Source organism: Pinus tabuliformis, chromosome 9 (assembly GCF_031772625.1).
Source record: "Pinus tabuliformis cultivar Carrire ecotype Pingquan chromosome 9, CPIR1, whole genome shotgun sequence".
Classification (NCBI taxonomy): Eukaryota; Viridiplantae; Streptophyta; class Pinopsida; order Pinales; family Pinaceae; genus Pinus; species Pinus tabuliformis.
In genome coordinates this window covers 1,469,455,696-1,469,469,309 of record NC_142307.1, presented here as the reverse complement: position 1 = coordinate 1,469,469,309, position 13,614 = coordinate 1,469,455,696, and the positions used below count along the sequence as shown (strand labels likewise).

Here is a 13,614-nt window from a genome sequence, read left to right as displayed (position 1 = left end):
GGAATTGTTTTAGGAAGTCCTTACTTGTATGATAGAAACGCTATTTTATATAGAGCAGAAAATAAGTATCAACTCGTTAAAGATGGAATTGAATATATTGTAAGAGCTCATAAACTCAAGGATAATTATAATCTCATAAACTCAGCGCAAATGAAAAGAATTGTTAATTACAATTTTTACTGATGGTTGTAAAGGAAAAGAAACCTGATAAAACCAATGTATTTGAGGGATATAATTCTAAACAACAAGGTAATTTAGAAAAAGTTGTTTCAGAATATGATATACTATTTCAAGAACCTAAAGGTCTGCCACCAAAAAAGGAAATAGTACATGATATTAATTTGCAGCAAGATGCTCCATTGCCTAACATCGGAATGTACAGGTTGTCTACTTTAGAGAATGCAGAAATCAAGAAGTAGGTATAGGAGTTGCTCGAGAAAGAGTTCATAAGACCTAGCACATCGCCATGTGGGTCTCCAATTGTCTTGGTGAGAAAGAAAGATGGCTCATGGAGAATGTGCATTGATTACTGAGCACTGAATAACATAACGATAAAAAATCGTTATCCTCTTCCTCGCATAGATGATCTACTAGATCAATTGAAAGAAGTTGTTTATTTTTCCAAGTTGGACTTGCCTAGTGGCTACCATCAGGTCAGAGTTGTCGAGCAAGATACATGGAAGACTACTTTCAAAACAAAGCAGGGATTGTATGAGTGGTTGGTTATGCCTCTTGGCTTAACTAATGCTCCTCCTACTTTCATGACAGTAATGAATGATTTACTCAGACCTTTTATTGATGATTTTGTCATTTTATATTTAGATGACATTCTTATGTTTAGTAAAACATGGGAAGAACATTTAAAGCATGTAAAGCAGACTCTAGATGTTTTGAAAAGAGAAAATCTTTATGTTAAGCAGTTAAAATGTGAATTTGGCAAAACATCTTTGAATTATTTGGGTCATATTGTAGGGGGTGGTGAATTGAAGATAGATCCCTCTAAGGTTGCAGTCATTTTCAACCAGCCTAAACTCAAATTTGCTACAGAAGTTAGAAGCTTCCTAGGAGCAGCACAATATTGGAGAAAGTTTATTTCTAACTTCTCCTTGATTGCAGCTCCCTTACATGCTTTAATAGGATTGAACAAGGTGTTTTAGTGGGGAGGAAAACAGTAGAAAGCCTTCAACACCTTGAAAGAGAAGATTAGTACAACACCAATACTAGCACTACCCGATCTTCAAAGACCATTTGAGATTGAAACAAATGCCAGTGACTACTCCATGGGAGCAGTGTTGATGCAGCACGGTAAACCCATATGTTATCATTCTGAGACATTTAATTTTTCAGTAGTTAATTATCCCACATATGATAAAGAATTGTATGCATTAGTACAAAGTGTGAAAAAGTGGAAACATTACCTAATGGGCAAAGAGACAGTTATACATACTGATCATCAACCACTTCAATATTTGCACTCACAAACTAAGTTGCAGCAATCAAGAAAATATAGGTGGATGGGTTTTCTACAACATTTTCATCTTGTCATCAGATATAAAAAGGGCATACATAATAAAGTTTCACATACGTTGTCCAGACCAATCATGAATGCATCTACTATAATTAAGCATAATTCAGTATTGCATGAAAGCTACATTGAACAGTATGCTCAAGATATAGATTTAAAGATGTATATGCAAATTTAAGTCATGGCAAACAAGTAGAAGAATTGGATTATCATGTTAAGGACCTAACTCTTGTATCATTTTGGAAAGTTATGCATTCCACAAACTGAGAGAGTAAAGATAATTTGAGAAGCACACAATTCTCTAATATCAGGTCACTTTGGTGTAAGTAAAACAGTTGCACAGCTGCAAAGATTTTGTTATTCGCCAAAAATGCATGAAACAGTTTCTAGATATGTAAGAGGGTGTACCATGTGTGCTAAAAGCAAGCCCGACAATAAAAAACTAGGCTTGTACACTCCATTACCAGTTCCTTCTCACCCTTGGGAAAGTGTTTCCATGGATTTTATTGGGGGACTGCCTAAATCTAGAAAAGGCCATTACTATTTATATGTTATTATGGATAGGTTTAGCAAAATGTGTATTTTAATACCCTGTAACAAACAGATTATAGTTGAACAAACTGCAATGTTATTCTTTCAGCATGTATGGGTTCAATTTGGATTACCCCCTTCCATTATATCTGATCAAGACTCTCGATTTGTCGGGAAATTTTGGTCGAGTCTGTGGCAATTGATGGACACCAGATTGAAGAAGAGCACAACTTTTCATCTGCAAACAGACGGCCAAACAGAAGTGATCGACAGCGTAGTGATCCAGTTGCTTAGAGGCTATTGCAGCAAGCATCCCAAGCTTTGGGATGAACACCTATGTTATGTGCAGCATGCTTACAACCGAGCTAAACATTCTTCTACGCAGAGATCTCCTTTTGAGACCTGTTTTGGTTTTAGACCAATGTCTCCCTTGGATTTTGTCTTTGGTAAAGACATAGCAGTTGATGGACACAGTGATGTGGACAAGAAAACCAAGTTCATTGAACAAATCCAAGAGATTCACCAGGCAGTACAGGAATAGCTAGAAAAGAGCCAAGCCAAGTACAAGGCAAGGCATGATAAGCATCAGATTGAGCATAGTTTCCAAGTTGGTGACCAAGTCTGCCTATAAATAAGCAAAGACAAAATGCAAGGTGAGGGTAAGACGATGAAGCCAATAAGGTATGGACCTTTCAAAATACTTGAGAAAATTGGTGAGAATGATTTTCACCTTGATTTTCCAGCTTACATGCACATCTATTCAGTTTTTAATAGAGAAAGCTTAAGACTATTTGAACCTTCATTAATTGAAGATCACCAAGGGTAGAGTCAATTGCCTTCTATTGGCGATCTGTTGCTTGAATATCTCAATGAATTGCAGGAAGATATAGTTCTCGACAGGAAGGTGAGTACTACGCACAAAGGGGATGTTGAGTACCTTAGGATTGGACTCAAAGGTTCAAAACCAAGAAGTGCAAAATGGATAGAAATTGGGCAAGCGAGGAATCTATATCCTCACTTGATTGATGCTTAGAAACCAACTTTTGGTGGTCCCAAAAGCTTTTTCAATGGGAAGGCTATGATCTGAATTGGATCCTAGAACACTCTCTAAGTTTTCATGAACTCTTTAAAAATCATGCCAAATTTTCAAAGTCTTATAATGATCAAGCTTATCAGAGATATCCTCGAAACAGTTGCAATTTGTGAATAGCGCGGAGCAATGAGGACCCTCGGTCAAGTGCGCAGACTGTTGGCCCATGTTAACGCATGCTTCCACAAGTTAGCAAAACCATAGGCTATTTCAAGAAACGGGGGTAGTTTTTGATATGCAATTAGCGACAAATTTCTAGCCGGGAAAACCCCTCAACGAAGGAAAAACCCCGAGTGCCCAGACCTAAAAAGTTATAAAATGTAATGGATATCATGCAAATTTTGTCAGAGGCGGGGTCCCACAAAAATTGACAGAATATCAGAAGGGCTTCGAGTGGTAAGTGGTTTCAATTGAGTCCCGCCCGATGCCACACAAGGGGTGCCATGCATTTGGCCGAAGAGAGAGAAAAATGCTCACATCGGACAGGTAAACATCATGTTACTTATCCGCCTGATATGGACGATGACCATTGGATCTGGAGGCTCCAGATCAATGGGAGAGATGCGTTCCAATGGCTGACCAGATTTGGTGAGGTAAACAGACAGAATTGTATAAGATTTGAAGTCTGAGGTGGATGATGCATTGGCAGAAGGTCATGTTTCGTGGGCATTCTTAGAGTTAATGGATTAAACGGTCATTCGAAAACGTCCAAGAGAACTGAAACTTAGTTCATTACGAAAAATGTGGCCACCTCCCTATGAGGCATTATACAATGATGATAATGTAGAATAGAGGGATTCAGATGGACAGAGGTAGGGAAACTAGAAAGCCAGGAAACGAAAACGAATAGTCAAAAAGTAGATTGAATTTAAAGCCACGAACTAATAGAGAAAGAAGCAAGTAAGTTAGCAGTGGAAAACTGAGAGCAGAGAGAATAAGCCGAGATGACCTGTAGGAGCAAAGGTAGCATTGAGCCAGACAGAGCCAGAGAGAGTCAGAGAGTCTGTGTACTCCAGAGAAGGCTTGAGAGGTTCAAGCGAACTCCTCTGTATATGTCTGTCATGTATGAGTCTTAGATTGGGCTCATGCTATTGTGACCAATAGAGGTCGAGTTTCAGTAACGAGATTCTGTGTACTCCAGAGACTTGGGGGATCCAAGTACAGTCTTACTTATTTTTATATGCTGTGTGAGACTCAAATTGAGCTCACTGTTGTAGAAACTTTGTTTAGAAAACATAATAGAGAGGCCACCACTGAAGGCTAGACCAACAGACGTAGCCCAGGAGTATTGGGTGAACTCCTTATTAAAATTGTTGTGTTTATATGTTTGCCTATTATGTTTTCTCTAACTGCTTCAGTGCCTGTGTATTTCATAATCTTATTGATCCGTTGCATAAAATAACATAGGCACATCCATGCACATGAGTTTGTAATACCTTAATTGTTTGTCTTAGATCAATTTCATATCATTTTGGGCCTTTTTCCACACTCGATATTTGGATGTTTTATTATCATAGAAAGTTGGACCTTCCACAGAATTTTCATTCATAATACCCAAAATTTGGGGCAAGAACTGACCATCAAGGCCTGAATCAAAGTCTGGATGATTTGACTCTTGTTTGAATTAGTCTTAGATGAATATACATGTTTTCGAATTAAAAATATTTTTGATTTAATTGAATATGCATTCTTGAAGGGGCCAACCTCTGGAATTAAATTTTTGACTGGCAAGCATATGTACCTGTAACTAGCTCCCAATTTTAATGAATTTCCTTCAAAAGTTGCGAAAGATCTAAGGAGGGAAGAATACTTGATGCATTGATTTCCCTTGCAACTAATGTTTGGAGAGTACCTGTCGGTAAGATAAACAATTTTAGCTACTATTGGAGATTGGGGACTTGAATAACATAAAGAGGGAATACTTATGTTTTCTAACCAATGTATAGTGGTCGTGATTGCTTGCGACTATTGCACTTGTATTTACAATATAGGGGATGGTTGTTGTTGTGGGTGAAATGGTATGGATTTTGCCCCTAATTTGTGCCATGGCGAGTATACTGATATATTATTTTTGTGCACCAAAACAGATCTATATGGTGGAGGTGTCCTGTTACAGGTATCATTTCAAAATTTCATAGAACATGCCATGATTTCATGGGAAAGAGCGTGGAGTTTCAAAAAGAGATTCTTGAAAGAGCCACCATGACCGAATATGTTGTTGTCCCTCATGCTCTACACTACTTTCCCCTTAGGTTAACGCATGAGGCTTCTTGCCATGAAGCAGAGATCACCATGTTTATCAATTGGGGACTCAACACGCCTATCAATACCACCGATCGAGACTGATTCCACAAAGGTAAGTTTATTTGAATGAATTTGTAAACCATCCAAACCACTTGATGAAAAAGCGCCCTAATGATATCTCCACTCCAACAAACATAAATTATGTGCACTCCCACATTTAAATCGTCCATCTTCATTAGGATTTGTTCAAAGAAGTTTGCACATCCATCCTGAAATGCAAGACACTCTCCTTCCTTTTTAATATCATCTATATTAATGCCCTCAAGGACACTTGACTCTGGCACAAGTTTTTCTTCCATACATTTGAATTACTCCTACAATGTACAATGTAAAAGAATATAGTTCACTATTAGTATTTGAATATAGTTTCAGTGTGTAAACATAAGATCCAAAATTAGGTGGCCAACCCTTTGTTCCCTTTTTGTCAATTTTTCCTGGTACCTTGTGAACCATCTAAATAAACCAATCCAAATTTTATTTTTCTTGGTACCTTGTGAACCATCGAAATAAACCAATCCAAAATCAATAGAAGGAATGGAAAAGGTCAACAATAGCTTGTTTGTAGAATATGTGCCCACACGGTATGGTTGGATGCAACAGAACTACGCCAAGGGTATAGAACCTTCATCCCCAATTGCCTTCAAATAAATATAACAAATAAATGAACTATCAAAGAATTAGTAAAAGAAATTCTTATGTGCCTTTAATCAATGCGAAATGATAAGGCATGCCACATTCAGACTGCACAATGCTCTGGAACATATAAGCACCATGCAAAGAAATTTCCACAACACATGTTGTTATTGACTAGGGAGTGGTAACCTTATATAATTAAGATCAGGAGCGTTGTCCTCAATTGAACTTAACAAGTTAACCCAATGGTTATTTTCATCTTCCTGTAGATCTTTCCTTGTTGTTGGAAACGACATGAGTTCTAAAGTTCTCATCCCCGATCCCTGTGGTTTGCCCTAGTGATATTGAATGGTATTTTTTAAAATATTCGATCCTCTGTTGTATCAATTTGTAGATGTAGTAGGTGTATATTTATTATCGCTACAATATTTCTAGATGGCATCAGAATGGGAATTGAATTCCAATCAATAATTTCTATCTCAAAGGTTGAGGGCTTCTCCTTTGTTAAGGATGGTACAAAGCTATGATCAGTGCTGATGGGTTGGTTTCTATAGAGCATAGTTGCATCAAACCTTTTTTATATATGTACATGTGTATAGATTCTATATAATCTCTTAAAGTTGTTGGAGTCAATGTCCCTTATTAAATAGTTTGGATATACTTGTATTGCCATATATGGTCTCTAAAATTAAAGATTTTGTTGAATCTGATGGGAAGAAGGAATGGGGTAATGGTGGCCCAAGTGACACAGGCCACTACAACAACTGGCTTGAGGATGCACTATTTTTCAGAAGAGATGGCTGTTGGAATACTCCTTATGGTGATTTTTTTCTTGAGTGGTATTCTGGTATGCTTCTTAATCATGGAGAGAGAATCCTAATAGCATCTGAAGCCATTTTTCGTGGCACAGGTGTCAATATTTCTAGGAAACTGGTTGGAATACATTGGAATTACGGAACTAGATCCCATGCTCCTGAGCTCATTGTTGGATATTATAATACTCGATCCAGAGATGGGTATAGGCCAATAGCTTCCATGTTTGCGAGACATGGGGTGATTTTAAATTTTACTTGCATTGAAATGAAGGATTGGGAACATTGAGGAGATGCACAATGCTCCCCAGAGAAACTAATAAAAAAAGTCATCCTTGCAACTCGGAAAGTTGGGGCCCCTCTTTCTGGGTGTAGGTTTTAACCCCATATAGAAATTACATGCATTCTAAAACATAGAAAATAAAGAATGCGAGAGCATAACACATATACGTAGAGATTTTCCCCTGGATCCCAAAATCGGGACTACCAACTTGATTTTTCATTATGTTCCTTTCAATGTTACAATACATATTTATACATGTTGAAGCATCCAATACCATGGACCAAAAACCATCGCATCCAAAACCATGGACCAAAAACCATCACGTCCAAAACCATGTGCAAAAATCATGCACAAAACCATAGGTAGGTCCGCCCAACCTAATGTAGGGTCCAAAACCAAAAATTTCTAGGGCATTACCCCAGACCCCATAGGGTGGGGTTACATGCACCCCTCAACCCCCTATGACTCCCCCCACTATGCAATTGGCACAACGAACAAGGGGGGGCTTCGCCCCCCTTCTAACCCCCGGATTAACTACTTGGGCTAGTCATTGAAAGAATATAACACAAGCCAACACTGGGGAGAATTATCTTCCAAGATTTGATCAAGATGCATACATTCTTATCATTAGGAATTAAAATCTCTAACTGCCAGAACATGGTCATAACACCACAGTGGAACCCATGTGTGCATTCACTTATTTGACAATGAACCAACATTTGTTCGAACCTAAAAATTGGAGGTTATTTATCTCATTTCTTAGAAAAATGGCACAAGGAGGGGCCTTAAATTCATGGGAGAAAGAAAACAAAGATACAAACTCATTTTTCTATGCTACAGTCCCATTGGTCCATAAAGTGGGGTTACCTGCACCACTCAACCCCATGTGACTCCCCCCGCTATGCAATCAACGCAACAAAGGGGGGGGGTGGGGGGGGGGGGGGGATCCAGCCCCCTTCTAACCCCCCAGTTAACTACGTGGGCTAGTCGTGGAAAGAATATAACACAACCCAACATTCTCCCACTTGTTGTTTGCTTTCCACAGGGGGCCACAAGAGATATTTTTCATTTATCCAGCCCTGCAACACCCATTGTTTCTCTACACCAAGAGAACTTCTCAGAGCTCACAGATTTTGTCAATGCATCTGCAGTATTCTTCAAAGTGTCCACCTTTACCAGCAACACCTTTTTGTCTTCTATCATATCCCTCACAAAGTGATACTGAACATCAATGTGCTTTGTCTTTGAATGATATGCAGGGTTATTTTCCAATAATATTGCACATTGGCTGTCACAGTCTATCCTTATAGCTCCCTGTACTAACCCCATACTTGAACAAAATCTTTGCAACCAAACCGCTTCCTTGCTTGCATGAGTGGCTGCCATGTATTCTGCCTTTGTAGTTGATAGTGCCACTACAGATTGTTTCTTACTCATCCAACTGACTGCACCTCCAAATAGGTTAAACACATACCCACTTGTAGATCTTCTCTGATCTAGATCTCCAGCCCAGTTTGCATTAGCAAAGCCACGAATATACAACACTCTGTCCAATCCTGGTCTTCCTTGGTAGCACAAACCATAATCACTAGTGCCATGCAAATACCTGAAAAGCTGCTTCACTGTTGTCTAGTTCTCCTTCCATGGTTTTGACATAAACCTGCTCAATACTCCCACTACATGTGCAATGTCTGGTATAATACAGACCATCGCATACATCAGCCTACCAATTGCACTTGCATATGGAACACAGTACATGTCCTTTTCCTCTTCTTGTGTCTTGGGACACTATTCAGCAGATAACTCTACACGTACAGGAATAGGAACCTTCACCGGTTTACTATCCTACATCTTAAACATCTGCAATATTGTCTCCACATACTTCCTCTGGTTTAACCAGAGCTTCCTCTTTGTCCGATCTCTTTTAATTTCCATGCCCAAAATATAGCTTGCATCACCAAGATCTTTCATGTCGAATTTCAAGGACAAATGGGTCTTCAATTCCTGGATAATTTCTTTGTCATTTCCAACCAACAACATATCATCCACATACAAGACCATATAAATAACATGGTCACCAATTAATTTAAAATACACACAATGATCTACTTTCCTTCTGGTGAAGCCAAGTCCCCGTATAAATGTATCAAATTTCTAATCCACATCCTTGGTAACTGTTTTAACCCATACAAAGACTTCTTTAACCTGCATACCAATTCTTTCTTACCCTTCACCGCAAAGCCTTCAGGTTGCTTCATGTCGATCTCCTCTTCCAGATCCCCATGAGGAAATGTTGTCTGCACATCCATATGTTCTACCTCAAAATCAAAAGTAGCAGCAACAGATAAAAGTAATCTAATAGAAGTTACCTTGGAAACAGGAGAAAAAATATCACCAAAATCAATTCCCGGCACCTGGGAATAACCTTTTTCTACCAACCAAGCTTTGTATTTCTCCACCTTTCCTTCTGCATTTTTCTTCTTCTTGAACACCCATTTTTTGCCAATGGGTTTCCTTCCAGTCGGCAACTCCACCAGATCCCAAGCCTCATTTTTATGCAAAGATGCCATTTCATCAACCATGGCCTCTTTCCATATTTTTCCATCCTCTGAATCTACTACTTCCTTCAAAGTTCTGGGATCATCATAAGTAATAGATAAAGCAAAATTTGAACAAAAAGCAGATGGAATATACCTTTCTGGCTGCCTTATTTCTCGAACTAATCTTCTCACACCTAGAGTTTGTGGCTCTTCATCTTCTGATTCTTCCTCCTTTAGCTCAAACTATATCTTCTCAAGTTCCTTTGGTTGGACTTCATGTTTAATAACATCTTTCACCTCTCTGAACACCACATCTTGGCTGTACACAACCTTCCTTGGTACTGGGTTCCAAAGCTTATAACCCTTTAAACCATCCTTATACCCAATAAAGATGCACTTTTCATATTTACTATCCAACTTGGTTCTTTTCTCCTTTGGAACATGTACATATGCATCACATCCAAATACCCTCAGATGTGAAAGAGAGGGTTTCTTACCAGTCCATACCTCTTGTGGAGTCTTATCCTCCAACACTAATGAAGGTGATTTGTTGACCAGGTAACATGTTGTCTCCACTGCTTCTGCCCAGAATTCCTGTCCTAACCCGGCACCACTAAGCATGATTCTTGCCCTTTCCATCAACATCTTGTTCATTCTTTCTGCAACTCCATTTTTTTGAAATCTTCACTTCTTACAGAAATCTTCAAATTCCTTACTGCAAAACTCTCCACCATTATTTGTCCTCAGCACCTTTATCTTCTTCTTTGTCTGGTTTTCCACTAGAGCCTTAAATTCTTTAAACCTGTTAAAGACTTCAGATTTCTTGTTAAGGAAATATATCCATGTATTCCTTGAGAAGTCATCTATAAATGATACATAGTACACAGACTTACCCAGTGATGGAAACTTCACAGGTCCAAACACATCACTGTGCACAAGCTCTAATATCTGTTTCGCCCTCTTACTACCAGAGGGGAAACTCACCCGATTCTGCTTCCCATATACACAATTTTCATAGAAATCAAAATCCAAAGAGTTATTACTCATACCTTCTACCATAACTTTACCATGAAGTATTCAAAGGCCCTTCTCTCCAATATGTCCAAGCCTTTGGTGCCATAGCATGGTCTTCTCTCCAGAGACCACTAGATTTTCTACTCCACTTTTAGGAACCACAAAAATTTTGCACCCATCAAGAACAGTGCTACCTTTCAGCTTGTACAGAGTTCTAATCCGAACTCCCCACATCAATATCGTTGCTCCCCGAGCCATCTTGCAGGTATCTTTATCAAACGCTATTTTTACACCTACATCATCGAGCTTTCTTATAGAAATTAGATTTCTAGCCAATGCAGGAATATGTAGAACATCCGGAAGTGTTCTAACCCTTCCACCTTGCAACTTCAACTTTACTTTTCTGCGAGCAATGATTCTAGCCTTCCTATCATCCCCTAAGAAGACATCACCACCATCGTATTTCTCATACTCACAGAACCACTCTCTATGGGGAGTGAAGTGAAAGGATGCACCTGAGTCAATCAACCATGCCTCATGATCTACATGTGTACTTGAAGAAGAGAAGTACACATCCCCACCTTCATCTGAGGTGGTTTTTTCCTCTGCAGAAGGAGCATCATCAGATTCCTTTCCTTTGTTAGGAGCTTTAGATTTATAGTCCCTTTTGTAGTGCCCTTCCTTTCCACATTTCCAGCACACCACCTTTACAGGTTTTCCTGGAGATTTAGATCTCCCTCTAGATTTAGATCTCCCACTTGATGACTTATTTTTGTTTCTATTCTGGGACCATCCTCGTATAGACAAGGCATCACCATTCTGTCTTTCCATATTTTTCTGTCTCATCTCCTCTGTCAAAAAGGATGAGACTATTTCATAAAACTGCAAGGCAGTTGCATTGCTACCTATTGCAATAACCAGACTATCCCACGAATCTGGTAGAGAACACAACAAACTAATGCACTTATCTTCATTTGAAATTTTGATATCAACAGACGAAAATTTACTTACCAGAGTATTAAATGCATTCAGATGCTCTGTCACCGTGTCTCCATCTTTCATCCTCAAGTTATACAACTTTTTCCATAGGAATAGTTTATTCACCAGAGACTTAGATTGGTACAAAATCCCTAACTTGTCGTGCGAAGCCTTTGCCGTGGCTTCCCCTGATACATTCAGCAATACTAAATCTGAGACACACAATCATATTGTGCTCTTTACCTTTTGATCCAACTTCTTCCCTTCTTCATCAGACACTCCCATTGGTTTAGTACCTGGATCTACCGTGATCCACTGATCTTTATCCACCAACATATCTTCCATCTTGAGTTTCCACAACTCAAAACTCTAACCATTAAATTTCTCGATCTCTATCTTTCCACTGCTCACCATCTTCTTTCACAACGAGAATCAATCTCACAGATCTCCCACTGAACAGGGTCTACCACAGGCTCGAGCAAAACTCCTCAGTAATAAAGGCATCCCCTTGAAGCCAAAATAGCTCTGATACCAAATGTAGGTTTTAACCCCGTGCAGAAATTATATACATACAAACTATAAAACACAGAAAATGAACAATGCGAGAGCATAACACATATGCACAAATATTTTTTCCTGGATCCCAAAACCAGACCTACCAGCGTGATTTTTCATTATGTTCCTTTCAATGTTACAATACATATTTATACATGCTGAAGAATCCAATACCAGGGACAGAAAACCGTCGTCTCCAAAACCATGTGTGAAAATCATGCACAAAACCATAAGTAGGTCTGCCCAACCTAACATAGGGTCCAAAACCAAAATTTTCCAGGGCGCTGCCCGGACCCCATAGAATGGGGTTACATGCACTCATCAACCCCCTGTGACTCCCCCCGCTATGCAATTGGTGCAACGAACAGGGGGGCTCCGCCCCCCAGTTAACTACTTGGGCTAGTTGTGGAAAGAATATAACACAACCCAACACTGGGGAGAATTCTCTTCCAAGATTTGATCAAGATGCGTACGTTCATATCGTTAGGAATTCGAATCTCTAACTGCCATAACATGGTCATAACACCATAGTGGAACCCATGTGTGCATTCACTTATTTGAGAATGAACCAGCATTTGTTCGAACCTAAAAATTGGAGATTATTTATCTCATTTGTTAGAAAAATGACACAAGGAGGGGCCTCAAGTTCATGGGAGAAAGAACACAAAGATACAAACTCATTTTTCTATGCTACATTCCCAATGGTCCAAGAGGTTACTGCATTCTTACATAATTAAGTCTAAAGCTTACCTTTTTTGATGCAGGAAAAATCTGAATGCAAAACATATTTATTGTTGGAATTAAACTAATGTGTTATTTCACTATCCTGCTCCTCCATGTGCTCTTGTGAAAATACAGCCTTGTAATGGCTATGCCAACTCAATATAATTAGTTTTTGTTACATTAACATGAACAAAGGCTTTTAATGGATACATCAACCAATATCATCAGGCTTTGTTACATTAACATGACTTGCAACTCAGTATAATTAGCCTTTATCACATTAACATACATTGATTTGAAGATGAGTTTCAACCATATCGTTGCAATTATAAAACAATTTGTATCATTGCAATTGTAGAACAATTCATTGTGATTAATTTAACAAATTAGTACATACGAAATTCATTTTATCCAAGCTTAATACAAGAATTTAATTAGTTCCCCATATTTGTTCAAACTCCAGAACTTCAAAAAAAGAGCACAACATCCTGACATTGGAAAAGACCAAAACCGAGATATTGGAAAAGAACAAAACCCAAGCATTGGAAAAGGCGAAAATTGAAGCTAGCGTCATTGTTGTGCATTTTATTTGCAAGAATATAAAGCTATAGTAAGTGTTGGAAATA

The 13,614-nt window shown here is 38.7% G+C and overlaps 1 pseudogene; it reads left to right on the top strand.

Annotated features, from left to right (window-relative positions):
* The first annotated feature begins 6,932 nt into the window (after nt 1-6,932).
* LOC149154152 (beta-amylase 1, chloroplastic pseudogene) lies at nt 6,933-13,002 on the top strand (annotated as a pseudogene).
* Nucleotides 13,003-13,614: the final 612 nt, after the last annotated feature.